Source organism: Neophocaena asiaeorientalis, unplaced genomic scaffold (assembly GCF_003031525.2).
Source record: "Neophocaena asiaeorientalis asiaeorientalis breed wild unplaced genomic scaffold, Neophocaena_asiaeorientalis_V1.1 scaffold167, whole genome shotgun sequence".
Classification (NCBI taxonomy): domain Eukaryota; kingdom Metazoa; phylum Chordata; class Mammalia; order Artiodactyla; family Phocoenidae; genus Neophocaena; species Neophocaena asiaeorientalis.
This window is the reverse complement of record NW_020175022.1, coordinates 772,149-786,319: the sequence shown is the minus strand read 5'-3', so window position 1 is coordinate 786,319 and position 14,171 is coordinate 772,149. Positions and strand designations below refer to the sequence as shown.

General features: G+C 41.9%; 1 protein-coding gene and 1 pseudogene across 3 annotated transcripts in view; both read left to right on the top strand.

Moving 5' to 3' along the window:
- The window catches only part of TUFT1 (tuftelin 1), a 45,153-nt gene that overhangs the window by 4,124 nt on the left and 26,858 nt on the right, over positions 1 to 14,171 (top strand). The window lies entirely within an intron of this gene.
- Positions 704 to 826, top strand: LOC112411667 (uncharacterized; annotated as a pseudogene).

Below are 14,171 nucleotides of genomic sequence, written 5' to 3'. Positions count from 1 at the left end.
GGGGGGGTGGGGGGGGGAATAGTGGATTGAAAAATGCAAGGAATTCAGACAATCTCCAGCCATAGATTAGTTTGAAGCTTATCAGAGACCTCTAGAATGAGGGGGAGACAGAAATTCCCTTTTATTCCTTCTTTCTAGGCTGGGCTTGAGAGTTATTTGACTTCAAAGGTGGGAATGACATAACTATTGCTGAGATCTGGTGTTAAGAGACATTCCTGAGCTCTTAAGGAAGGGGAGGAGATTGTAAACAATCGATCAGTCAGGAGACAAGCTTTTTCCTGGATTCTTCTCCTCTGAGCCATCCTGCAGATAGAATTTATGGCTCTGGACAGTCTCCAGGAACCTCTTGTATATTCACACCATTGAAGGAGTGCTCAGTGCCTGTGTAAAGTGAGTGAGTGAATAAATAAACGAACATGTTTCTTCTGGTGTTCGCAGTGTAGATAGTTTAACTGTCTGGTGTGTCCTAGTGAATGTCAGGACCCTTGGACTGTGTTGGTATTTCTCCACCAGCCAGGCCATATGCCTCAGTGCACTGCACATGGACCTGGAAATATGGCTAATGCATTCTCTGGGTTGCTTTTATTGTTGGAGGTAGATGCGGCAGGTACAGGGAGCCAGTGTTTTTTTTTCAAACTGCTGATCATAATCACATAATCACTGAGATCAACTTAGTGGGTCAGAACCAGCATTAAAAAAGAAATAGATGTGCTCAGAGCAGGAAGCTGGAAGAAATGGTTCCTCTGTTTACAACACACCCAACAGGAATCATTGTAACAAGGGGCTCAAAACTTGTGGCCTTCCTATATATAAATACCCTACAGGTGTCCCCCTGTACCTCTACTGGGCAGGACCAGTGGGACAGGGCTCAATATTAGACGAAAAGTTGCAGTATTAGAAGAGTTTGCCTTTTTTTTTTTTTTTTTTTTTGTGGTACGCGGGCCTCTCACTGCTGTGGCCTCTCCCGTTGCGGAGCACAGGTTCTGGACGCTCAGGCTCAGCGGCCATGGCTCACGGGACCAGCCGCTCCGCGGCATGTGGGATCTTCCCGGACCGGGGCACGAACCCGCGTCCCCTGCATCGGCAGGCAGACTCTCAACCACTGTGCCACCAGGGAAGCCCAAGTTTGCCTTTTTTTAAAATTTTATTTAATTTTTTATTTTTGGCTGCGTTGGGTCCTCGTTGCTGTGCGTGGGCTTTCCTTTTAGTTATGATGAGCGGGGGCTACTCTTCATTGGCGTGCACAGGCCCGTCATTGTGGTGGCCACTCTCATCTTGGACCACAGGCTCTAGGTGCGCGGGCTCTAGAGTGCAGGCTCAGCAGTTGTGGTGCATGGGCCCAGCTGCTTCACAGCATGGGGGATCCTCCCTGACCAGGGCTCGAACCCGTGTCCCCTGCATTGGCAGGCGGATTCCCAACCACTGCGCCACCAGGGAAGCCCTGAGTTTGCCTTTTAGATCCTGTCTAGTCCATGCATGGGTGGGCCACGAGTGGTCTTATAGGCATAAAGGCTTTGAACTCTCTTTTCAAAAAGAAAGAAAGAGATTCCAACTATATGCCATTCTGGAAAAGGTAAAACTATGGAGACAGTAACGAGATCAATGGATGCCAGGAATCTGGGGGGAGAGGGGAGATGAATATACAGAATACAGAAGTTTTTTAGGGCAGTGAAAATGCTTTGTATGATATTATAGCGATGGATATATGTCATTATACTTTTGTCCAAACCCATAGACCGTGCAGCACCATTCACTTCGTTAGAGTGAACCCTAAGGTGATCTGTGGATGTTGGGTAATTACAGTGTATCAATGTATGTTCATCTTTGGTTAAAAAGTACCATTCTGGTGAATGATATTGATAATGGCTATGCATGTGTGTGGGGAGGTATATGAGAAATTTATGTACCTTTCTGCTAATTTTGTTGTAAACCTAAAACTTCTCTAAAAACAATAAAGTCTTAAAAAAAAGAAATAGAATTAACACTCTCAGAGTGTTAGGGTAGACATTTTGGCAAAACTTTTGTTTCAGTTATATCTGTGTATACATATTATATATATGTGTGTGTGTGTTTATTTGATTGTGATGTAAAATGTATTTTTTAGATCAAAAAAGTTTGCAAACCACTGTAGTAATTTACACTGGCAAATAAAAGCACAGATAAACCTCAAACTCATTTTTTTTAGACATTCCCATTAAGTTCCCTTGTTTTAAGCAATAGAGAGTGGCTCCAGCTAACTTAAGCAAAAGAGGCATTTATTAGACGGAAATGGGCAACACAGAGGATTTAAGGGAAAGCTTAAAAAGTCCGAACCAAGGGAGTCCTGGGGCCTGGGTAAGTGGAAGGTACTAATGGAGGGTTTCTGCTTCTGGGTGAAGTGTTTCCAGCCGTTTTAGGTCTTTTTGCCATTCTGCTCAAGATTCCAAGAGGGTGTCACTGGCCCCTTCTCCCCCTTGGCCAGGGCATGTTGGGGTTCCTTGATTGACAGGCCCACCGGATTGCCCAGTGAAGGAGGGAGATTCTCCAAAGCCAAACCCAAGTGCTGTTATCAGTGGAGGAGGATGGAAACTGTGGCAACAGCAACAGTAGACTTTGATTGGCATGATCTCTGATTTTCTTTCTTTTTCCTTTTTAATCATTTTTTATCAAAGGAATACATGTGTATGATTTTAAAAAGATCTATTAATATCAAAAGGCCTTTAAAAGAAAATTGTAAGCAGTTCCCTACCCAAGGCCTGCCCCATGGAAGTTACCACTTTTAACTCTTTTAGCTCTTTCTAGTGTTTACTGCCATGTTTCTAAATAGTATGCTTATGATTTATCAGTTTTAGACATCATTGACTTCCTATTGTAGGAATTATAGGAAGGTTTATACTCCTACTCCTTACATGCTCCCTTTTCCTTCTCTCATCTTCCCAAAGAAATTATATCACAATTTTTTTTTTTCTTTGCGCGGTATGTGGGCCTCTCACTGTTGTGGCCTCTCCCGTTGCGGACCACAGGCTCTGGACGCGCAGGCTCAGCGGCCATGGGTCATGGGCCCAGCCGCTCTGCGGCATGTGGGATCTTCCCGGACCGGCGCATGAACCCGTGTGCCCTGCATCGGTAGGCAGACTCTCAACCACTGCGCCACCAGGGAAGCCCCACAACTTTTTTTATATCATTATTGGAGTATAATTGCTTTACAATGGTGTGTTAGTTTCTGCTTTATAACAAAGTCAATCAGCTATACATATACATATATCCCCATATCTCCTCCCTCTTGAGCCTCCCTCCCACCCTCCCTATCCCACCCCTCTAGGTGGTCACCAGGCACTGAGCTGATCTCCCTGTGCTATGCGGCGGCTTCCCACTAGCTATCTATTTTACATTTGGTAGTGTATATATGTCAATGCTATTCTCTCACTTCATCCCAGCTTCCCCTTTCCCCCTGTGTCCTCAAGTCCGTTCTCTACGTCTGCATCTTTATTACTTCCCTGCCACTAGGTTCATCAGTACCGTTATTTTAGATTCCATATATGTGCGTTAGCATGCGGTATTTGTTTTTCTCTTTCTGACTTACTTCACTCTGTATGGACTCTAGGTCCATCTACCTCATTACAGATAACTCAGTTTTATTCCTTTTTATGGCTGAGTAATATTCCATTCTGTATATGCCACATCTTCTTTATCTATTCATCTGTCAGTGGACATTTAGGTTGCTTCCATGTCCTGGCTATTGTAAATAGTGCTGCAATGAACATTGGGATGCATGTATCTTTTTGAATTACGGTTTTCTCAGGGCATATGCCCAGTAGTGTGATTGGCTGGGTCATATGGTAGCTCTGTTTTCAGTTTTTTAAGGAACCTCCATACTGTTCTCCATAGTGGCTGTAGCAATTTACATTCTCACCCACAGTGCAGGAGGGTTCCCTTTTCTCCATACCGTCTCCAGCATTTATCGTTTATAAATTTTTTGATGATGGCCATTCTGACCGGTGTGAGGTGATACCTCATTGTGGTTTTGATTTGCATTTCTCTAATGATTAGTGATGTTGAGCATCTTTTCATGTGTTTGTTGGTAATCTGTATATCTGCTTCGGAGAAATGTCTGTTTAGGTCTTCTGCCCATTTTTGGTATATCACAATTTTTGACTAAACTATGATTCTATTAATAACATTGTGGTTAAGAGCCTGGTTCTGGGAATCTGACCCAGTGGACTAGAGTCAGGGCTTCAGTGTTTGCTTTGCCCAAGATCACTTTGGTAAAGTACTTTATCTCTTGTCTCAGTTTCCTCCTCCTTAAAATGGGGATAATAATTGCACCCTTCTCATAAGGTTGTTGTGAAGAATGCATATGAAACATTAAGCACAATACCTGGCACACGGTAGGTGCTCAGATGTTAGTTGTTATTTTCTGTTACTTACTGGCTAGAGTGTTTTATCTTCCCCCGGTCAAGGGATGGAGAAAGAGTCTGGGAACTCTGTGGTCTGGTCAAGGTTTGCTCCTTCTCATTATGTTGATATTTGCTCTTACATGTTCCTTTCCCCTTTCCTCTGCCAGTGGAGGGTCTTGAGAATTAGAAGGAACCTATAGGTAGACCCAGAGTGAAGACCTGCGTAACCTTCGCTAGTCCCAACTCAGCCAGGACTGTCTTAGAGTGATATAGTCAGGGTTCATATTTTAGCATCCCACTCTGGGCTCCTTTCCTCCTCCTCCGTTTTCTGAAATCATGGCCAAGGCAGCTGGTATCCCATGATGCACTGGACTCTGATAAAGTGATTCCCTTTAAGTATCCTATCACTGTTACCCTTCCTTAGAATATTTGCTCTCCCCTCCCCCACCCACCACCAGTCCTCTCTACATTTTTTTATGTTGGTCAGTCTAGGCCAGAGAGGTTCTCTCAATGCCTGAGTGGATTTGAAATTTTATATCAGTTGCAGTCTGAACCTTTGTCTTTACCCTGGAATAGGTGTCATTCCTTTAGGACCTCAGAAGCTGCATTAGTTACATACCAAGTCTTTCCTGAGACCAAGTCTTTCCTGAGCCCGACTCTTTTTTTTAAACTAAAGCTGTAATTTACTGAAGGCTTACTATGGGCCTCATTTTCTTTTTATAACAGCTTTGTTGAGATATAATTCACGTACTGTACATATCACCCATTTAAAGTATACAGTTCATTGGTTTTTAGTATATTCACAGTTGTATAGTCATCAGCACAACTGATTTTAGAATACTTTCATCACCCCATAAAGAAATTCTGACCCATTAGCAGTCACTCCCTGTTTTCTTCCAACACCCCCCCCAATCTCATCAGTCTCTTTCTCTATGATTTGCTTATTCTAGATATTTTATCTAAAAGTAATCATATAACATGTGATCCTTTGTGACTGGCTTCCTTCAATTAGCAGTTTTTAAGGTTGATCCGTGTTGTAACATGAATCAGTATTTCATTACTTCTTATGGCTGAATAATATTCCATTGTATGGATATATTATGACATGTTCATCGTGAATAAATGTGAGTGGACTTTGGGGTTGTTTCTTCTTTTTTTTTTTTAACTTTTATTGGAGTATAGTTGATTTACAATGTTGTGTTAGTTTCAGGTGTACAGCAAAGTGAATCAGTTATACATATATGTATATCCACTTGTTTTAGATTCTTTTCCCATGTAGCCCATTACAGAGTATTGAGTAGAGTTCCCTATGCTAGACAGTAGGTCCTTATTAGTGGGTGGTTTCTTCTTTTTGTCTATTGTGAATAATGCTGCTATGAACATTTGTTTACAAGTTTTTATGTGGATTTACATTTTACTTTCTCTTGGAAAGAAATACCTAGGATTGGAATTGCTGGGTGAGAATATTTGCATTTTAAAAGGGGATTCATCTGGAGTCACTGATGCTTACTCCAAAGGAATGAATGAATTCTAAAACGGTGGAAGCCCTGGCTCTGTGACACCTGCGTGGGGAAGAAACTCCTGGGCAGAGGAACCATTCAAGTTTGGTGACTGCCTGTTCCTTCCACTCATGAGACCTGCCTCAAGCTCAGCCCATAAATTCCTCCTCACTCCACTCCATCTCCCCCATTCATTGCCAAGTTCTCACCTTCAGGAGCACTACAGCTGATGTCTCCAAGCCTGCCAGGAATTTAGGGAATCCTGGGCTCTGTGGGAGGATCTGGGTGAGGAGGCTTACCCAGTCACCAGGCTTTGGGCGCCAAAGTTTGCCCATATTTCTCCCGGGTGGGAGTAGTGGGGCGGTGTGTGCACGCAGATGGTTTTGGTTCCACACACGCGTGCTCAGAGCAGGTGGGACAGGCTTCCTCGCCTGCTGGTAATTGTGGTATGCGCCTCTTTGGGTCATGATGCAGAGTCTTGTGAAACACCTTTGTCTCCTAGGGGTGGGGAGGTTTAGTTGAGGGAACAGGTATGCGCCAGGGAGGCTGTTGGCCCAGATTTAAGCCTAGCCAGCAGGGGCAGGAAGAGGAGAAGAAAATACAGGGGAAAGAAGAGGAAATGGTCTTCTAGGGCCTGGAGGCAAAGAAGCAAAAATCACAAAGCAAGGTAATCAGAGACTAGAGAGGGGAGAGGGTGCTGGGGACCTGGGAATTCCAGGCTGGCTGGGCACTAGGTGGGTTTCGTGAAGGGAGATTGGCTGGGCAAAAGGGTGTCTTTCTCAGAGTGGAGAGTTCAGGAGCCCACCTCCCTCTATGTACACACTCTCACTTCCAGGTCCTGGTGTTTCCCTGTGCTAGGGATCCAGGGAATGAGAAAGGCTGCCCCATTTAGGGTGCCACCCTAAATCCCTTTTTCTCATTTCACCTCCCAGTCATCCTGGTCAGCCCTCTGCATAGAGCTTGTCCAGCCCATGCCTCTGGGCGGGTAGCCAGACAAAAAGCAAATACCTGTTCTGTTGGTTAATCTGTGGGGAGGAGCAGGACTGATTCTTTGTGCCATCCCCAACAAAGCACCATCTCTGACCTAGAGAGCCCTGCAAAAGGCAGGACCAAGGGTACCTGAGATCTGTGAGCTGAGAGGGTTAGGAGTCTCAGCCAAGAGAGGGTCATCCCCCAACCACTGCATCTGGCCTCTTTGACTTTATTGGGGCTTTCCTCATCCTGACCTCTTGGGAACCATTGTTTCAAGGTGCTGGCTATTCCCATTTCTCAGAAGGGGAAAATTGAGGTGGCTGCTGCTGTAGCAGCTTAAGAGACCATGTACATTCCCGGTGGGAACAGGGAACAGGGTTGAGGGACAAAATGGTGGAAGAGTGGGTTATAGGGAGAGAATAAATTAAGGATGCTGGTTTGCAGCTCAGGGGCAATCTTCCACTTCCCTTACTTCCTTCTCGGAGTCCCTTGATCCTCACCTGCCATCCAGTCCTCATGGCCCTCATAGCAGCCTGGGGAGTGGGAGCTGGGGAAACGTATTTTCCCATAGATCTTTACCCTATTCACATGAGCCAGTGATGTGAGAACCTCTGGGGCCTCCCTGATATATCTCCGTATCACTCCTCCTTAGCGTCTTGATCTTTAAGCCCTCAGCTCTGTGTTTACCCCCTCCCCACTCTGAGGAGTGAGTCACAGCTGGAGATTTGTTTGAACAGAGTGGAGAGGCTGCCTATAATTTGGAGTTGGCTGGGCTTCTCCCCAAGAATGTTTATGAGGTTAGAGACTGCTTACCTTGTGATTAGCTCTGTTCCTTTTTCCTTAGAGAAGATGGCTCCCCTTCCTAGCTTGCCGTTCAGAGAGTACCCAGTGGGGACCACCCTGCTAGACATCTTGGGGTATTCCTAAAGCTCCCCGGAGCCTGCTCGCAGCCTTGGGGTCACTCCAGCCCCAGAAAACAACCAATGGCACCAAGCAGAGAGGGGCCTGGGTTTTCCTTCTTGGCTATGGTTTGGGGTCGTGGGGTGAAGTCTGTGGCCTTACAGACTGGATCCTCTGGTTCTAGAGGATGAGGTGCCAGAGAGAACCCTAGATTTATTCACAGGCTTCTTTTAGACAGTTTGTCTCACCTACTCTCCTCCCTTGAAGTCTTTCCAGAGCTCCTTGGGAAAGTTAATGCTGCCTTACTTTTGTGAAGTGATTTATGGTTTGCAAAGCACTTTCACACTGTTCCTACACATTTACCTACCGTGCCTAAAGTGTAGGCAAGGTAGGTATTATTACCCCCATTTTGTAGATGGAAAATTGCCCAGAGAAATAAAATGATTTGCTCAAGGATTAGTAGGGGTCGGACTCAGATCCCACCTCTAAGTTTAGTACCTTTTCTTTCCTTCTCTTTATTTTATATATTTTATTATAGGAATGTCACATAAATACATTTTTGTTGCAGAAGTTTAAAACACTATAGAAGTATATGGACTGAAAGTCCCTTGACTCCCTTGACTTTCTCTAGCTTAGTGTATATGAATTCAGTGCTTTTCTGTTGTGCTTACTTTCAAGAAATGCCAACGTGGCATGGTGGGTAGGAGCACAGACTCTGGAAACACAGGGCCTGGGTTTGAATCCTGGCTCTGCTCCTTACTAGTTATATGACCTTGGGCAAGATACTTAACTTCTGTGCCTCAGTTTTCTTGTCTATAAAATGGGAATTTATACCTACCATATAGTTGTGTTGTGAGGATTAAATGAGTTAATACATGTAAAGCACTTAGAACAGCACCCAATAGGGCTCAGCATGTAGTAATTGCTTTATTTAGGAACCGGCAATTACCAATACTATGAACATATGTTTGTACTTAAATAAATAAGAAGTCATATTTTATGAATGAATTTGTGACTTGCTTTTTTTTCACTTAATATGTCTTGGAGGTCTTTTCCTGTCAGTTTATAGAGGTTTATTTATCAGCAGTGTAGTATTTCATGGTGTGGATGTTACCATACTTGACTCACACACTCACTTACTCAAGAATATTTATGCTGTTTCCACGTCTTTATTGTAAAGAATATTGCAGTCAACAGTTTTACACACATATCTTTGGGCAAATGTGCATGGATTTTCATAGGCCATATTCGTAAAAGTGGAATTACTCAAAGTGTTTGTAAAATATGCAAACTCTTTATTAATATCGCCAAATTAGTTTCTAAAAATACTTTTATAATCTCCAACGATATACATGGGAGATTAGTCTTTTTCCCTGCATCCTCACCAACCCTAGGTATTATCAGTATCTTTAAAATTTGCCAGTCACTTGATCTAAAAGTGATATTTCTTGATTTTCCTGGTGGTCCAGTGGTTAAGCATTTGCCTTCCAACGCAAGGAACTGGGATTCGATCCCTGGTTGGGGAACTAAGATCCCACATGCTGCGGAGCAACTAAGCCGGTGTGCCACAACTACTGAGCCTGCACGCCACAATTAGAGAGCCTGAGCACTGCAACTATTGAGCCTGCGTGCTCTAGAGCCTGAGCACCTCAACAAAGAGCCCGCATGCTGCAACGAAGATCCCACGTGCTGCAACTACGACCCCATGCAGCCAAATAAATAAATATTAAAAAAAAATAATAAAAATGATATTTCTGTAGGATTCACATGAAGTAACTCACTCGCTTTACTGAAAAGCAAGAAAGGATTCTTGTGTATATGTCAAGTTTTTTTCTTTTTCTTTTTTTTTGGCCACACCGTGTGGCCTGTGGGGTCTTAGTTCCCTGATGACCAGGGATCGAACTGTGCCATGCGCCCTGCAGTGGAAGTACGGAGTCTTAAGCCACTGGACCTCCAGGGAAGTCCCTATATGGGAAGTTTTAAAGCAAAGCAATAAAATGGTCCTGGTGTACTGAACAACCAGGTTAAGAAACAGAACATTACCAATACTTTTGAAGCCCCCTGGGGTCCTTTCTGGATCATAACCCCTCTGCTTCCTCCATAGAATTTGTGAATTTTGTGTTTATTTTCTTGCTTTTTATTATACTTTTACTGCATGCTCAAGTGATATATTGCTTAGTTTGACATGTTTTGAACTTTGTATACATGGTATCATCTATATTCTACTGCTTACTTTTTTATATAACATTAATTTTGAGATTCCTTCATGTCAAAGCATGTAGCTGTAGTTCATTGTACTAATATGCCATATTGCATTCATCCATTTACTTGTCAGTGCATCATTTGGGTTGTTTCCAGTGTTTTGCCATTGCAAGCGGTGCTGCTGTGAGCATACTTCTATGTGTCTCATCTTACACTTTTTAAATCAGAATTTAATGAAATTCCCCCCAAATGATAACTCATTATTATTTTCATTTGCATTTCCTTGATTACTGGTAAGGTTGCGCATCTTTCATATATTTATTAGCCACTTATATTTCTTCTTAGTGTTGCCTTTCTTGGTCTTTGCTCTTTTTTTTTTTTTTTCTGTTTTCCCCTTTTTTCTTTTTTTTTTTTTTCCTGTTTTCCCCTTTTCATGTCTGCTATTTTCCGCCTCTCTAAACTGAGGAGTCTAATGTTCTCAAAAGAAAGAGAATTGGGAAAATCCTAGACCACATTACCTGAAATTCACACAACACATATTCTTTGATATGCCCGCTCTAAGCAAGGCACTGTACTAAATAAGCCATCGAGGTCTTCAGAGAGCTTATGATTTTATTGGGGAGATGAATGAATAAGTAGTTATGAAGGAAGGGGACCAGTGTTACAGTGGTAGGTTATGTAGGGTGCAGTGGTTGCAGGAGCAGGCTCTGACTGAGGAGTGCTAGGGTCGGACCCTTAGAGCTGAGCCTTCAAGGTTGACTGGGAATTCTCCAAGGAGGCAAGGGAGGGAAGCGTATCCCTGGAGGAGAAAATGACTTGTGGGGAGGTGGGAGTGTGTATTGCATTGGAAAACTCATCAACAGAAATAGAAATTTGGATTTGGATGCCTTCCTGCAATTGGATCAGGAACGTTTGGGATAGCTAATGTAGGGTACAGGTGGGGTACTGGTGGGAGTCAAGACATTATGTGATATATACTGTGACAGGTCTGATCATGCAGGGACTTTAATGCTACAATAAGGCGTTTTAAATTTTTTTGTTTGCTTTTTAAAAAAAGCATACATTTATGTACGTTAAACAATAACACACATACATAAAAGTGCATATATCATATATGTACAGTCAAGTAATTTTCACAAACTGGATACATTTCTCTAACCATCACCCAGATCAAGAAGCAGATCATCAAGAAGCCCCCTCTTGTCCCCTTCTAGTCATCACTTACCCTCCACCCTCAAGGGTAACCACTGTCCTGACTTCTGAAGCATGTATTAGTTTTGCTTGCTTTTATACTTTTTATATAAGTGGAATCATATAGTATACTTTTGTGTATGACTTCTGTTGCTTAACATTTCTGTAAAGTTCATCCATGTTGCATGTTCACTCTTTTTCATTGTTGTGCAGTGTTCTGTTGTATGACTGTATCACAGTTTATCCATTCTATTCCAAAAACATTTGGGTAATTTCTAGCTTTTGGCTATTATGAAAAATGCTACTATGAACATTCTAGTATATGTTTTTTATGGGGAAAGTATGTATGCATTTCTGTTGAGTAGATAACCAGGTGTGGAATTGCTGTGTTATAAGGTACACATGTGTTCATCTTTGGTAGATACTTCCAAAGTGATTGTGATAATGAGCAAACCCACCATCCGTTCTGATTTTTCCACAGCCCCCGAAACTTGGTATTTTGTTTTTTCATTTTAGTCATTCTGATGAGTAGTTTGTGGTTTCGCCTTTTGGTTTTAGTTTCTAGTTCTTTGATGATGATGACTAATAAGGTGGAACCCTTTTCATATGTTTATTGGACATTTGGATATCCTCTTATGTAATGTATCTATTGAAGTCTTTTGCCCATTTTTCTGTTGGGCACCACTCTGTCTCCCTCTCATGTTCCCTCCCTCCCCACTTTCTTTCTTTAATTATACTTTTTATTTTGAAATAATTTTAGATTTACAGAAAAGTTGCAAAGATAATACTCATATACTCTTCACCCAATTTCCCCCAATGTTAGCATCTTAATAACCATGGTGCATTTGTCATAACTAAGATATTAATGTTGATACAATACTATTAACTAAATTATAGACTTTATTTGGATTTCACCAGCTTTTCCACTAATGTCCTTTTTCTGATCCAGGATTCAGTCCAGGCTACCACATTGATTTTTTGTCTTTTTGTTTTGTAGGAATTCTTAATGTATTCTGAATATCCTTTGTCAGCTAGTCGTAGAGTGAATATCTTCTACTCTGTGGGTTGTCATACTCTCTTAGTGGTGTCTTTTGATGAACAAAAGTTCAAAATTTTAATATAGTCCAATGTATCAGTTTTTTATGGGGAGGATTTTTTTTGTGCTGTGGTTAAGAAAAATTTTGCCTTTCCAAGGCCATGAAGGTGTTCTCCTATAAAACCTTTATTGGGGCTTCCCTGGTGGCGCAGTGGTTGAGATTCCACCTGTTGATGCAGGGGACGCGGGTTCGTGCCCTGGTCCGGGAAGATCCCACATGCCGCGGAGCGGCTGGGCCCGTGAGCCATGGCCGTTGAGCCTGTGCGTCCGGAGCCTGTGCTCCGCAACGGGAGAGGCCACAGCAGTGAGAGGCCCGCGTACCGCGGAAAACAAAACAAAACAAAACAAACACCTTTATTGTTCTGCTTTTCACATTTACATCTACAATCCACTTGGAATTAATGTTTGTATATAGTGTGAAGTAGGAGTTAATATGCATCTTTTTCCATGACAAGGCATATTACTTTAACCTATAAGCATATGGAATATGCTTATGGAAAATATTTTAAAGAGGAGCATTATGTCAAATTTGAGGAACTGGCATTTTTGTATGTCTATTAGTCACTGTGTATTAGTCATTGTGTTCTCACTGTGTATTAGTCACTGTGTTCTCACTTAAATGTTGTACTATCCATCTTACCAACTACTAAACTAAGGCTGAGGGAGAATAAAATTAATACACACAACAAATAAAAGCTGGAGCCAGTGCTTGAGCCAAGGTCTAACTGTTCCAAATGCTATTCTTTTTCTGCAAAGAAGAGAGAAAATCAAGTTAGGCTTGAGGAGTAATGGACCAGGCAGTAAATATTGTGGTTATCTAGGTACTGCTGTGTATCATGTCATTCTATCAAAATAAAATATATTTTCTAAAATAAAAAAGTAAATATATAAAAAATAAAATGCAAAAAGTTGATAGGAACCTATACTGGGTGGCTGAATAAATTAGTCTGATCTATTCGTGGAATACTAGTAGCCATTAAAAGCAAATTTTGAAGAATATTTATTTTTAAAATGTTTATTATTTGGTTGTGCTGTGTCTTAGTTTTGGCAGGCGGGCTCATTAGTTGTGGCACGTAGAGAGAAAATCAAGTTAGGCTTGAGGAGTAATGGACCAGGCAGTAAATATTGTGGTTATCTAGGTACTGCTGTGTATCATGTCATTCTATCAAAATAAAATATATTTTCTAAAATAAAAAAGTAAATATATAAAAAATAAAATGCAAAAAGTTGATAGGAACCTATACTGGGTGGCTGAATAAATTAGTCTGATCTATTCGTGGAATACTAGTAGCCATTAAAAGCAAATTTTGAAGAATATTTATTTTTAAAATGTTTATTATTTGGTTGTGCTGGGTCTTAGTTGTGGCAGGCAGGCTCATTAGTTGTGGCACATGGGCTCCTTATTTGTGGCCCAAGGGCTTCTTAGTTATGGTACACAGGCTCCTTAGTTGTAGCATTCAAACACTTAGTTACGGCATACATGTGGGATCTAGTTCCCTGATGAGGGATCGAACCCAGGCCCCCTGCATTGGGAGTGCAGAGTCTTAACCACTGTGCCACCAGAGAAGTCCCTGAAGAATGTTTAATGTGATGGAAATTAATGATGAAATATTAAAGGGGGAAAAAAGCAAGTATATAACTGTATATAGTAGTATGCCTTTCAAAAATATACATAGAAAAATTATAAGGAATACACTAACATTTTAATAGTGGCTATTTTGGAGTAGTAGGATTATAATAATTATTTTTTTAAATAAATGTATTTATTTATTTATTTTATTTATTTTTTGCTGCATTGAATTCGTTGCTGTGCGCAGGCTTTCTCTAGTTGCGGTGAGCTGGGGCTACTCTGCTGCGGTGCATGGGCTTTAGGTGCATGGGTTTCAGTAGCTGTGGCTCGCAGGCTCGGTAGTTGTGGCTCCCCCCCCCGCCCCC